Source organism: Sceloporus undulatus, chromosome 2 (assembly GCF_019175285.1).
Source record: "Sceloporus undulatus isolate JIND9_A2432 ecotype Alabama chromosome 2, SceUnd_v1.1, whole genome shotgun sequence".
NCBI classification, from domain to species: domain Eukaryota; kingdom Metazoa; phylum Chordata; class Lepidosauria; order Squamata; family Phrynosomatidae; genus Sceloporus; species Sceloporus undulatus.
In genome coordinates, this window is record NC_056523.1 from 181,802,547 (window position 1) to 181,811,774 (window position 9,228).

Genomic DNA, 9,228 nt, shown 5'->3' on the forward strand with positions numbered 1-9,228 from the left:
CATGATCCTTGGAGCCATGGGGCTGGAGACCCTTGGGGCTGGAGACCCATGGGCTCAGCCAACAATGGCTGATTAGCATAGCCCTGAGGTCATTTGAAGTCAAAATGGCTTAGCTGGCTGCCTGAGCCATAAGCTCCAGAAGGCCTAGGCATTTGGCCTTTGGCAGCCCTACGATTGAGACATGATATCTTTTCCATTGTGTCTTCGATCCTGGCTTTTATCTGGGGATGTCAGGAGTGAAGATCGTTTTGTCGAACAAACATTCCTTCAGACTCGGCCCTGACAATCTCGCCCAGGAGGTGTGGATACAGGTGCAGGACGGGGGGGCTGCATGGTTCTGCTCGCCATAGCTGTCCTGGCATTCTTCCTTGCACTTTCCGAGTCCGAACAGAGAGACCTCACTGCCCCCACGTAGGTGAGGATGGCGCCCAGCGAGGCAGGTGAGTAGTGGCTGGCGTCTCCCATCTCCTGTGAAAGGTCGCACCTTGAATATAGCTTCTCCCTAGTAGGGAAGTGCACTTAAAGTTGTTGCACAGAAAGACCTAGAGACCTAGAGAGAATGCTCTACTAGGCCTTTGTATCTCCCTCAGGGCAGTTCTATGGTCATTGTCTGTAGGACGTTGGCCAGAATGCACTGGAGAGGACCTAGAGATTTCTAGAGAGGTGTCCTCTCAGGTAAAACCATGGTGGTTTTGTTATTTGCGGTTTTCCATATTTGGGGTCTTCTGCCCTACCTAGCGAATATGGAGGGACAAGTGTAATATTAGCAGTTTGATGATCAAGGGCGGGATAGGCAACCTGCGGCCCGCGGGCCGGATGCGGCCCGGCGAGGCCTTGGGACTGGCCCCAGCCTGGTCCTGCGCCGATTGCCGCCTGGGCCTTTGGCCTCTCGCGCACAGGGGCAATTGTCTAGAAGAAGCCTCAGAAACATGCATTTATATTAACATTTTTAAAAAATAAATATAAATAAATAAAAAATTATTTGTAGATACCGCCCTTCCAGGATCAGGGCGGTGAACAGCAATCAAAGACATTACAATATAAACATCAACAGCAATCAAACAATGCAAACAAAAATCAGCAATTTTTTTTTTAGTGTCCTCCATTTTTTAAAAAAGAGTCCACCATTTGAAAATTTTGTCCTCATTTGTCCCAGTTTATTTATTTATTAAATTTATGAAAATTATTTAATTATTATTTTTTGGCTTCGGCCCCCCAGTTGTCTGAAGGGACAGCAACCCGGCCCCCTGCCCTATGGTTATTTCTTCCATTTATGCCCAGGCTTTTCTCCTGGGCTAATCAAAGGTTTCTTGGTTCTGATTTTAAAAAGGAATGCAAGAGAGCACTCTGGACATGCTCAGGAGCTCCCAGGATCAATCATGACCATTAGTCATATATATAGCCTCATTAGTCTGTAAAATCAGTGTCTTACAGCACCTTTGAGACTAAGTGAAAGAAAGAGATGGCAGCATCAGCTTTCGTAAAGTCTAATTCCTCAGATGCATATGGCCACTAGGCAACATGGTGATGTCTGGTCTGATATCATAAGACCATAACATCCATTTTATTGTATTGATAAAATCGGTTTCAGCATGGCACAGTGGGCCCTTGGTATCCGATGGGGTCTGGTTCCAAAATTCAAATTCACGGATGCTCAAGTCCAGTTACAGTAGTCCCTGCTTATCCATGGATTCTCCAAAACAAACCAACTTACATTTGGTATTGAATACCTTACTCTGCAATTACCACACATACATACGCACACATGTAAGCATCATGTAACACTATGTCTGCATAGGCCAGCAGGATTCCAATCTACACTTCAAGTTTCCTCACTGTGTTTTGGATTCCCAGACTCTGCCAGCCAAATTCCTGGTCTCCTCCCCATTACCTTGTCAGACTCCCTGTTTCCACAACTCGCTTTGTTCACCTCTTACTAAAATATACAGCTGCTGGTCCAAGCATCATTGGATTTAGTTGTACACTACACAATTTTTTTCATTCTCTAGCAAAGCTGTGTAATGCTTTAAATTTTATAACAACACACAGGTATTTCTTGATTCATGTCATAAACTGTTTAACACCTAGTACAAGAGTAACATGCAGTTTCCCCATGACAAATGTCTCCACACTCTTGAAAATGGGGACAAGTGCCAGAAAGAATGCCAAGGAGCAGGAAAAACATATGGAGCTGCCTAAAATGTCCTCCTTCCTTCTAGGCTCCCAAAAGAAGCCCATGAGTGCTTCCTTTATCTTTCAAGGCTATCCCAATACCTCCTTTTGGGCGGGGCTCCTTGTTAATATTTTCCTTTATCTGACTTCAAAGATTTATTATACACCACCAGGAACAAACATCCTCTCATCCATACCCTTCCTCTTCTTGTTAATATTTAATAAAAGGCTAGAGGCATTACAAATCAAATTATTGACAGCATGGAAAATATGGAAGCATTTATTGCACATTGGACAATTTAAATTAAAAAGCAACCCCTGTCTCTGCTATTAGGAGGCGGCAGCAGCTTCCTCATTTCTTCTTCTTCCTTTTTAATTAAAGTGGCATCTGAAAAATAAAATCTCTAGCAGTTTCCGGAGATCAGTGCGAAGACTGTCGGCAAGTCCGGGCCGACACCGGGCGATGGCTTGGCTTCCCAACGTGGCAAATCTTTGGCATTACAGGAGCATCCGGCTTTCCCAGCTTAAGTCTGTGTCCCACGTCATTCTCCCCAGGAAGCAGGCCAGGGGACGACTGGAAGTGAAAGCCCAGGACCTTCCATTCCGGCCTGTGGAAGGGAAAGGGCTGGACTTGGGAGGCGATTGTGCTTTTCTTCTTCAACAGCATCTTCCTTTTGACCAAGCTTTTCAGAGAAGATTGACAGCTTGGAAACTGTCCAGGACGACACTCCTTTCCTCACAGATGGACGGAACAGGCAGCTTGACAGAGGGAGCCTGAGATCAGGCCAGCACCGGCCGCTCCAGCGGCTTCAAGTATTCCCTTTGACTGGGAGCAAAGGCTGCTGCCAATCTCAGTGAGGGCACGACGTGTTTGTAGGATCCAAGTCCCAAGGAACGGGGAAGAGAGGGAGGGCACTGAGCCTCGAGCTTACAACCTCTTTCAGTGAGGGGGAGAGGTGCCTGGCACACCGGTCTTTGTGGCAGTCCATTGGGGGGCTCAGCCGCTGTGGCCCTGCCCTTTCTATGCCCTGCTGGTGTTGGCTGTGCTCCCCTCCCCGGTGCTCATGGCAGATGATACTGGTGCCCCTCTGCAGGGCAGCAGCGACAACACACATATGCAGAGGGCAATGCTGGACATGCTAGGCCTCTGACGCTGCTTGTGGCTTCAGCTGAGCCTTCTCCATGGCCGTGCCGTAAGGAAGAGAGCGTTTGAAGAAGCCCAGCTGTGGAAGGAAATAGAGAGGTGGTCAAGGTCTACATGGAGAAAAACATCCTGTGATTGTCTCTAGAGCAAACCTCATTGAAATTAAACAGCTCTTGTGCAAAAACCCTTTTAGATTAAGTTCCTCACATTACAATGTGGGGCAAAAGGGGACAACCCCAGAAAATTCTTCCTAGGTCATAAAATGCTTGGGAAGGGCAATGCCATCCTTTCAGCATGTGTTATCACTAACACAATTTCATAGATCTTGCCTCCAAATCCTTGAAGACAAGAAAATTTAATATATTAAAGAGGGAGAGGTTCCAGGGTTTTGTACAAGGTACAAACATATCAAAAAGGCAGAACCGCCTTGCCTTCCACCCCATGCCAAAATCTACATTCAGAATAAATCATAATAAAGTGATGACATCAGCGCCGAGATCTGGTGAGGTCCCTCAGCATTCCTCTAAAAGGTATGCCTGGCTGTGGGACACAGACAGACACTTCTCTCATCCTGTCCACTCCCAATAAAGCACAGAATGGCTGTGTGGGCTGGTTTCAGCAGCTTTTTGCCAAGTCATAGCGGAACATCTTTAGGCGCTGCACAGGGAAGCAGGGAACAACAAACCCAGCAATGCCCAAACAGGACATCTGTATGTGTAAGGGGCACTTAAGCATCTGTATGTTCCTAACAGAATTCTGGCCATTATGTGTATACCTCAGTTCACGGTTGTAAAGACCTTCTTTGCACACTGCAATTTTAAGTATCCAATGAGTCTGAAATATGAGAATACAGCAAACTTATGTTTTGAAATAAACAGATCACAGAGGTACATTGTTCCCTCTGTGTTGAGTATCCAGGTGATGGCAAATTTGGATGGACCTCTGTCTCAAAATGTGTGTTGGTGCAGAACTAGAAAAGGTGTAGAACCCAGAGAACACTGGAAGCCATTGAGGAGAGCAGAAACCCCACCCCATGATCAATCCTTGGGAAACTGCAAAGCTTTCTTCTGGTTCTTCAGGTTGCATTATAACTCTTATTCTTTGCTATCTTTCTCTCTAACCATGAAGTCTAGAAGTATGGGCTTTTGGGTAGAAAAAGAAGATGGCCAGAATTCACTTGGGGACTGACATCATCGTAAGTGGACTTACATCTGTAGGAAATAGTACTGAGTAGTTTTGCAAAGTCTGTTATTACTGACTCAGCTTCCTCTCACTCTGAACCCTATTTTAGAACCAACTAAGGCCTGCTGTGACGATTTTAACAACTTTTTTGCAGATAAAATCTCTCGGATAAGGGCTGATCTTGACACCGGCATTACAACAGAAACAATAGGAGAGGCATCCAGAGCTTCCGTGGACTCTATTAAATTGGATCACTTTGAGTTTGTACATACTGATGAAGTGGACAAGCTTCTTGGAAGTGTTAAGAAGACAACGTGCTCTCTCGATCCCTGTCCTCCTTGGTTGACCGCCCAGGATGGTGATGCAGTAACATCATTATTACAACTCATAATTAATGCATCCTTCAGGGAGGATAAATTTCCATTGAATTTGAAATTAGCAATAGTTAAACCTTTGCTCAAGAAACCCTCCCTGGACCCCCTGGTGAGAAATAATTATAGACCGGTCTCTTTGTTGCCATTCTTAGGTAAGGTGATCGAGAGAGTGGGCATCGACAGGGGAAGTGTGACCTTGTTGGTGCTTTTGGACATCTCAACGGCTTTTGATACCATTGACCACGGTATCCTTCTGGAACGCCTGAGGGACTTGGGTATCGGGGGCACTGTGCTCCAGTGCTCCGATCTTACCTCTCTGGCAGATTCCAGATGGTGAAGCTGGGGGACACTTGCTCCTCTAAGAGGGAACTGACATCTGGTGCCCTTCAAGGAGCTATTCTGTCTCCCATGCTGTTCAGCATTTACATGAAACCGCTGGGAGAGATAATCCGGAGACATGGTGCGCGGTGTTATCAGTATGCTGATGACACCCAAATATGCTTCTCTATGTCTCTGACTGATACAGGGACTAAGGATGGCATCTCTCCTCTGAATGCCTGCCTGGAGTAGGTAATGGGCTGGATGAGGGAAAACAAACTCAGAAAACGGAAGTACTTGTGATAGGTTCTTTGGGTCTAAGGAAGGAAATTTGCCAACCTGTCCTGGACGGGGTCACACTTTCCCTGAAGGACGAAGTTCGCAGATTAGGTGTACTTCTGGACTCGTCCTTGCAATTGACATCTCAGGTAGATGCGACGGCCAGAAGTGCTTGCTATCAACTTTGGTTGATACACCAACTGCAACCCTACCTGGGCCAAAGGGACCTTGAAACAGTGGTACATGCTCTGGTTTCTGTAATGCGCTCTACATGGGGCTACCCTTGTATCAAGTCCGGAAGCTTCAGTTAGTACAAAATATGGCAGCCAGATTGGTCACCAGTGTATCTAGGTTTGACCATATAACACCTATCTTGAGAGATCTTCATTGGCTTCCTATTCGCTTCCGGGCATAGTACAAGGTGTTGGTTATCACCTATAAAGCCCTACATGGCTTGGGCCCGAGTGACTTGAGGGACCGCAACTCCCTGTATGATCCACCCGCACACTCAGAACATCTGATAAGAACTTATTGGAAACACCATCTTCCAAATATGTTTCCTCATCCCAAAAGGCCTTTACTCTAATGGCCCCGCGGATCTGGAATAGCCTACCGTATGTACAGCGCTGTGTAAATTTACAGCACTTTATAAATAAAGGTTAATAATAATAATAATAATACCTGAGGAGCTCCGTCTCATGACCTCCTTGGAAACATTTAAAAAGAGACTTAAAACGGTACTCTTTTGTCAAGCTCCCCCCCCCCCCCACCGAAGAATGAAGACCAATATCCCTGCTGACCACGATATTCTGCCTTGCCCCTGGATGCTGGATGGTTGATGGATTCTTGTACTGTTGTATTGATGAGTGTTGATGTAATATTTTTTATGTTTTTATAAGAGTGTTATATGTATTGATTTTAATAGTCTGTAACCCTGCTTCGATCCACTGGGAGAGGCAGGGAAACACAAATAATAATAATAATTATTATTATTATAATTATTATTATTACAATATGCATGGGGAACTGATACTCAACAAGACTAGATACATAATGGCACTGATGTGCATTGGGATTTGATGATCATTGGGACCAATGCACAATGGGAACCAATGCATGGGACTGAGGTGCAACAGGAAACTCTTGCCAGTGTCCTAGTATGTTTCTTTGCAATTCACTAATAGGGTTCCTTAGCCCCTCTGCTATGTAACTAAGTACATGTAAAGTTATGCAAAGTAGACTTCAATAGAGAATTCTGGCTGATGATTCTCAGCTAAATCTGCCAGAGAACATTGGAGCAACCATCCTTTCTGATATACACAAATGTTGCAGTCCTACTTGCACCTAGCATTTCGGAGATTCTAAACCCTTCACTGCAAACATGAATGTGCCCCCCTCCCTCTTCGTGGGATTGCTCCCCAATCAGCTATCTCACCTTGTATAGTACATAGATGAGGAGTGCCAGGAGCAGGAGTCCAATCAGAATGGCTAAGATGATGATCCAGAGAGGAACCCCTTGGCTGGTCTCTCCCTTGGCCCAGTGCAGTGACGTTGACACCTGCCGAGAGAAAGGAAGTACGGCTAAGGCCTGATACTAATCATAAGCCACTATGGAGCCAAGTATGGTCTTGCTACATTGGAAGAGACCCACATAAAAGCCTTAATCTGTTTTGTATCTTGAGGACAGTCTATCTGGCAACACTGTTAGTCAGGAAAGTTAAATCAGTCTTCTCTACACAGACTAAGGGTTCTTGGACCAAGAACGAAGTATTGTTTCATGCTTCCTGGCTAGGCTGTATGAGGCACAGCTGGCTGGCTGTCCAGCTGTTGTTAAAATCAGAACACTGAGCTACAAGGACCTTGGCAATAGGCTGCAAGGCAATTATAAGAAGAACCCTTTGCATCACACTAAAGGCCCATCTCTGTAACACATAATCCTTTTTCCTACTGCAGCCAATGGGAAATCCATGGGAAACCAAGAGGGCCACAGCACACATTCCCCCCCCCACACACACACACACTCCTGCTCACCAGGGTGGAGAGGCCCAGTTCAAGGGTGGGCAACTACAAAATGTCAGTGATCCTGCCAGTTTCCTCCAAATTTGGCCAACATGTGGCCAAATAATAATAATAATAATAATAATAATAATAATAATAATAGTAATAAGCCAAATTAGAGGCCAAAAAAAAAAGGCAAATAATCTTGTCCTCCATGAATTTGACTCATGGCCTTTAAAAGCTATCTAAATCAGTACATCTTGTGGTAGTAGACTCTATCATTTAACTGTAAATGGTGGCCCAAATATCTCCCTGTTGCGCTTCATTGGACAACACTGAGTCATCTAGGATCTAGGAAAATGTCTCCCTATCCACTTTTTTCACATCACATATCATTTTATGCACTTTGATATCCTGCCCCCTCATACATTATTACCCTTCTTTCAATACCAAATAGCCCTAGATATTGTAATGTTTCCTTTTAGGAAATTGAATCAATCTACCTGTGGTGTGGTCTCCCTCTTTTCCTACTGCCTTTTGCTTTTTCCAGAATTAGTGTTGTTTCTAATCAGACAAGTAGTCTTACAATATATCCCAAGTATGATAGCCTCAGTTTAGTCATTCTGTCTTTCAGTGAGAGTTCAGCATTTTGTCCTTGGACCCCCTTTATTTGTCTTTTTGGCAGCCTGAGAAAGTGTGGCAGCCTGAGAAAGTGTGGTTTGCTTAAGGTCATCCAGTGCTATCCATAGCTCAGCAAGGATTCAAATCCTGATTAAAAAAACTAATTAGAAATAGTAAGGCCGAATCACATGCCACAAAAGGAGTGATCTCTGGCTACTACAGCTGCAATTGCTCCAGGACTGTGGCAACCAGATGTCCCACTCCTGAAGCAAGCTGCCGCCGTAGTCTCAAGGAGACCATCAGCAATAGTGGATTAAATCCAGTCTTTTTGCCGGCAGCTTTGGGCTGCTTTAGGCAGTCTCAGAGTAGCTTCAGGCTGCTTCGGGGATGTGCGTTGTGTAAATGCCATGCCCCTGAAGTGGCCAAAAGCCACTCTATTTGGCCCATCTCTTTCAGGCCATAGTTGGGGTTTGGAAAAAATCTCTTGCAAAATGAAAGCACAAGGGCTTATCAATTATCCTCTCCCTAGAGTATGTAACTAAAACTCTTTAGGATTTTACTACTGTGGCATGTTTTAATATACAGCGCAACCGCGTCATACACAGGCATGCTATACGTGGCTTTCAGCTTATGCTGAAAGCCGCACGACAAAGAATCAATGGTGCACCCCCCACCACCACATCACATGCATGAGCCCCATTGGTTTCAATGGGGCTAAAGCACATGTGGAACTTGACTTACGTAGCAGGATCCAGAATGGATCCTCATGGAAGGCAAGGGCACACTGTATAATAATTATAGAAAACACAAAATTACAACTGTATTCTTTTTAGCAGGGTACAGTACTAAAATGTGGCCAAGATACCTGTCACAGTGTTCCACCATGAATACCACTAAAGTATGACTTTGGCCTGAAACAGATGGGCCAAATAGAGCGGAGTGCGGCATTTAGACGCATGCTCCCAATGGGGCTGGAAGCTGCTCTGAGGCCACTCAACCGAAGCTGCCAGCAAAAGGAGTGGATTTAATCCACTCCTGTTGGCAGCCCATATAGGACCATTTGAGACCATGATGGTGGCCTGCTTCAGTCACCACAGTCCCAGAGCGATTACAGCCAGAGTGGCCACTGGCCACTTCTTT

General features: G+C 45.2%; 1 long non-coding RNA gene across 1 annotated transcript; it reads right to left on the minus strand.

The window, feature by feature from the left end:
* Positions 1 to 2,436: 2,436 nt before the first annotated feature.
* On the minus strand, positions 2,437 to 8,442 carry LOC121921546. Its single transcript, XR_006101966.1, has 2 exons — positions 6,905 to 8,442; positions 2,437 to 3,395 (listed from the first exon to the last, which is right to left on the minus strand). It is a non-coding gene; the product is annotated as an uncharacterized LOC121921546 (long non-coding RNA).
* Between the last annotated feature and the right edge of the window lie 786 nt (positions 8,443 to 9,228).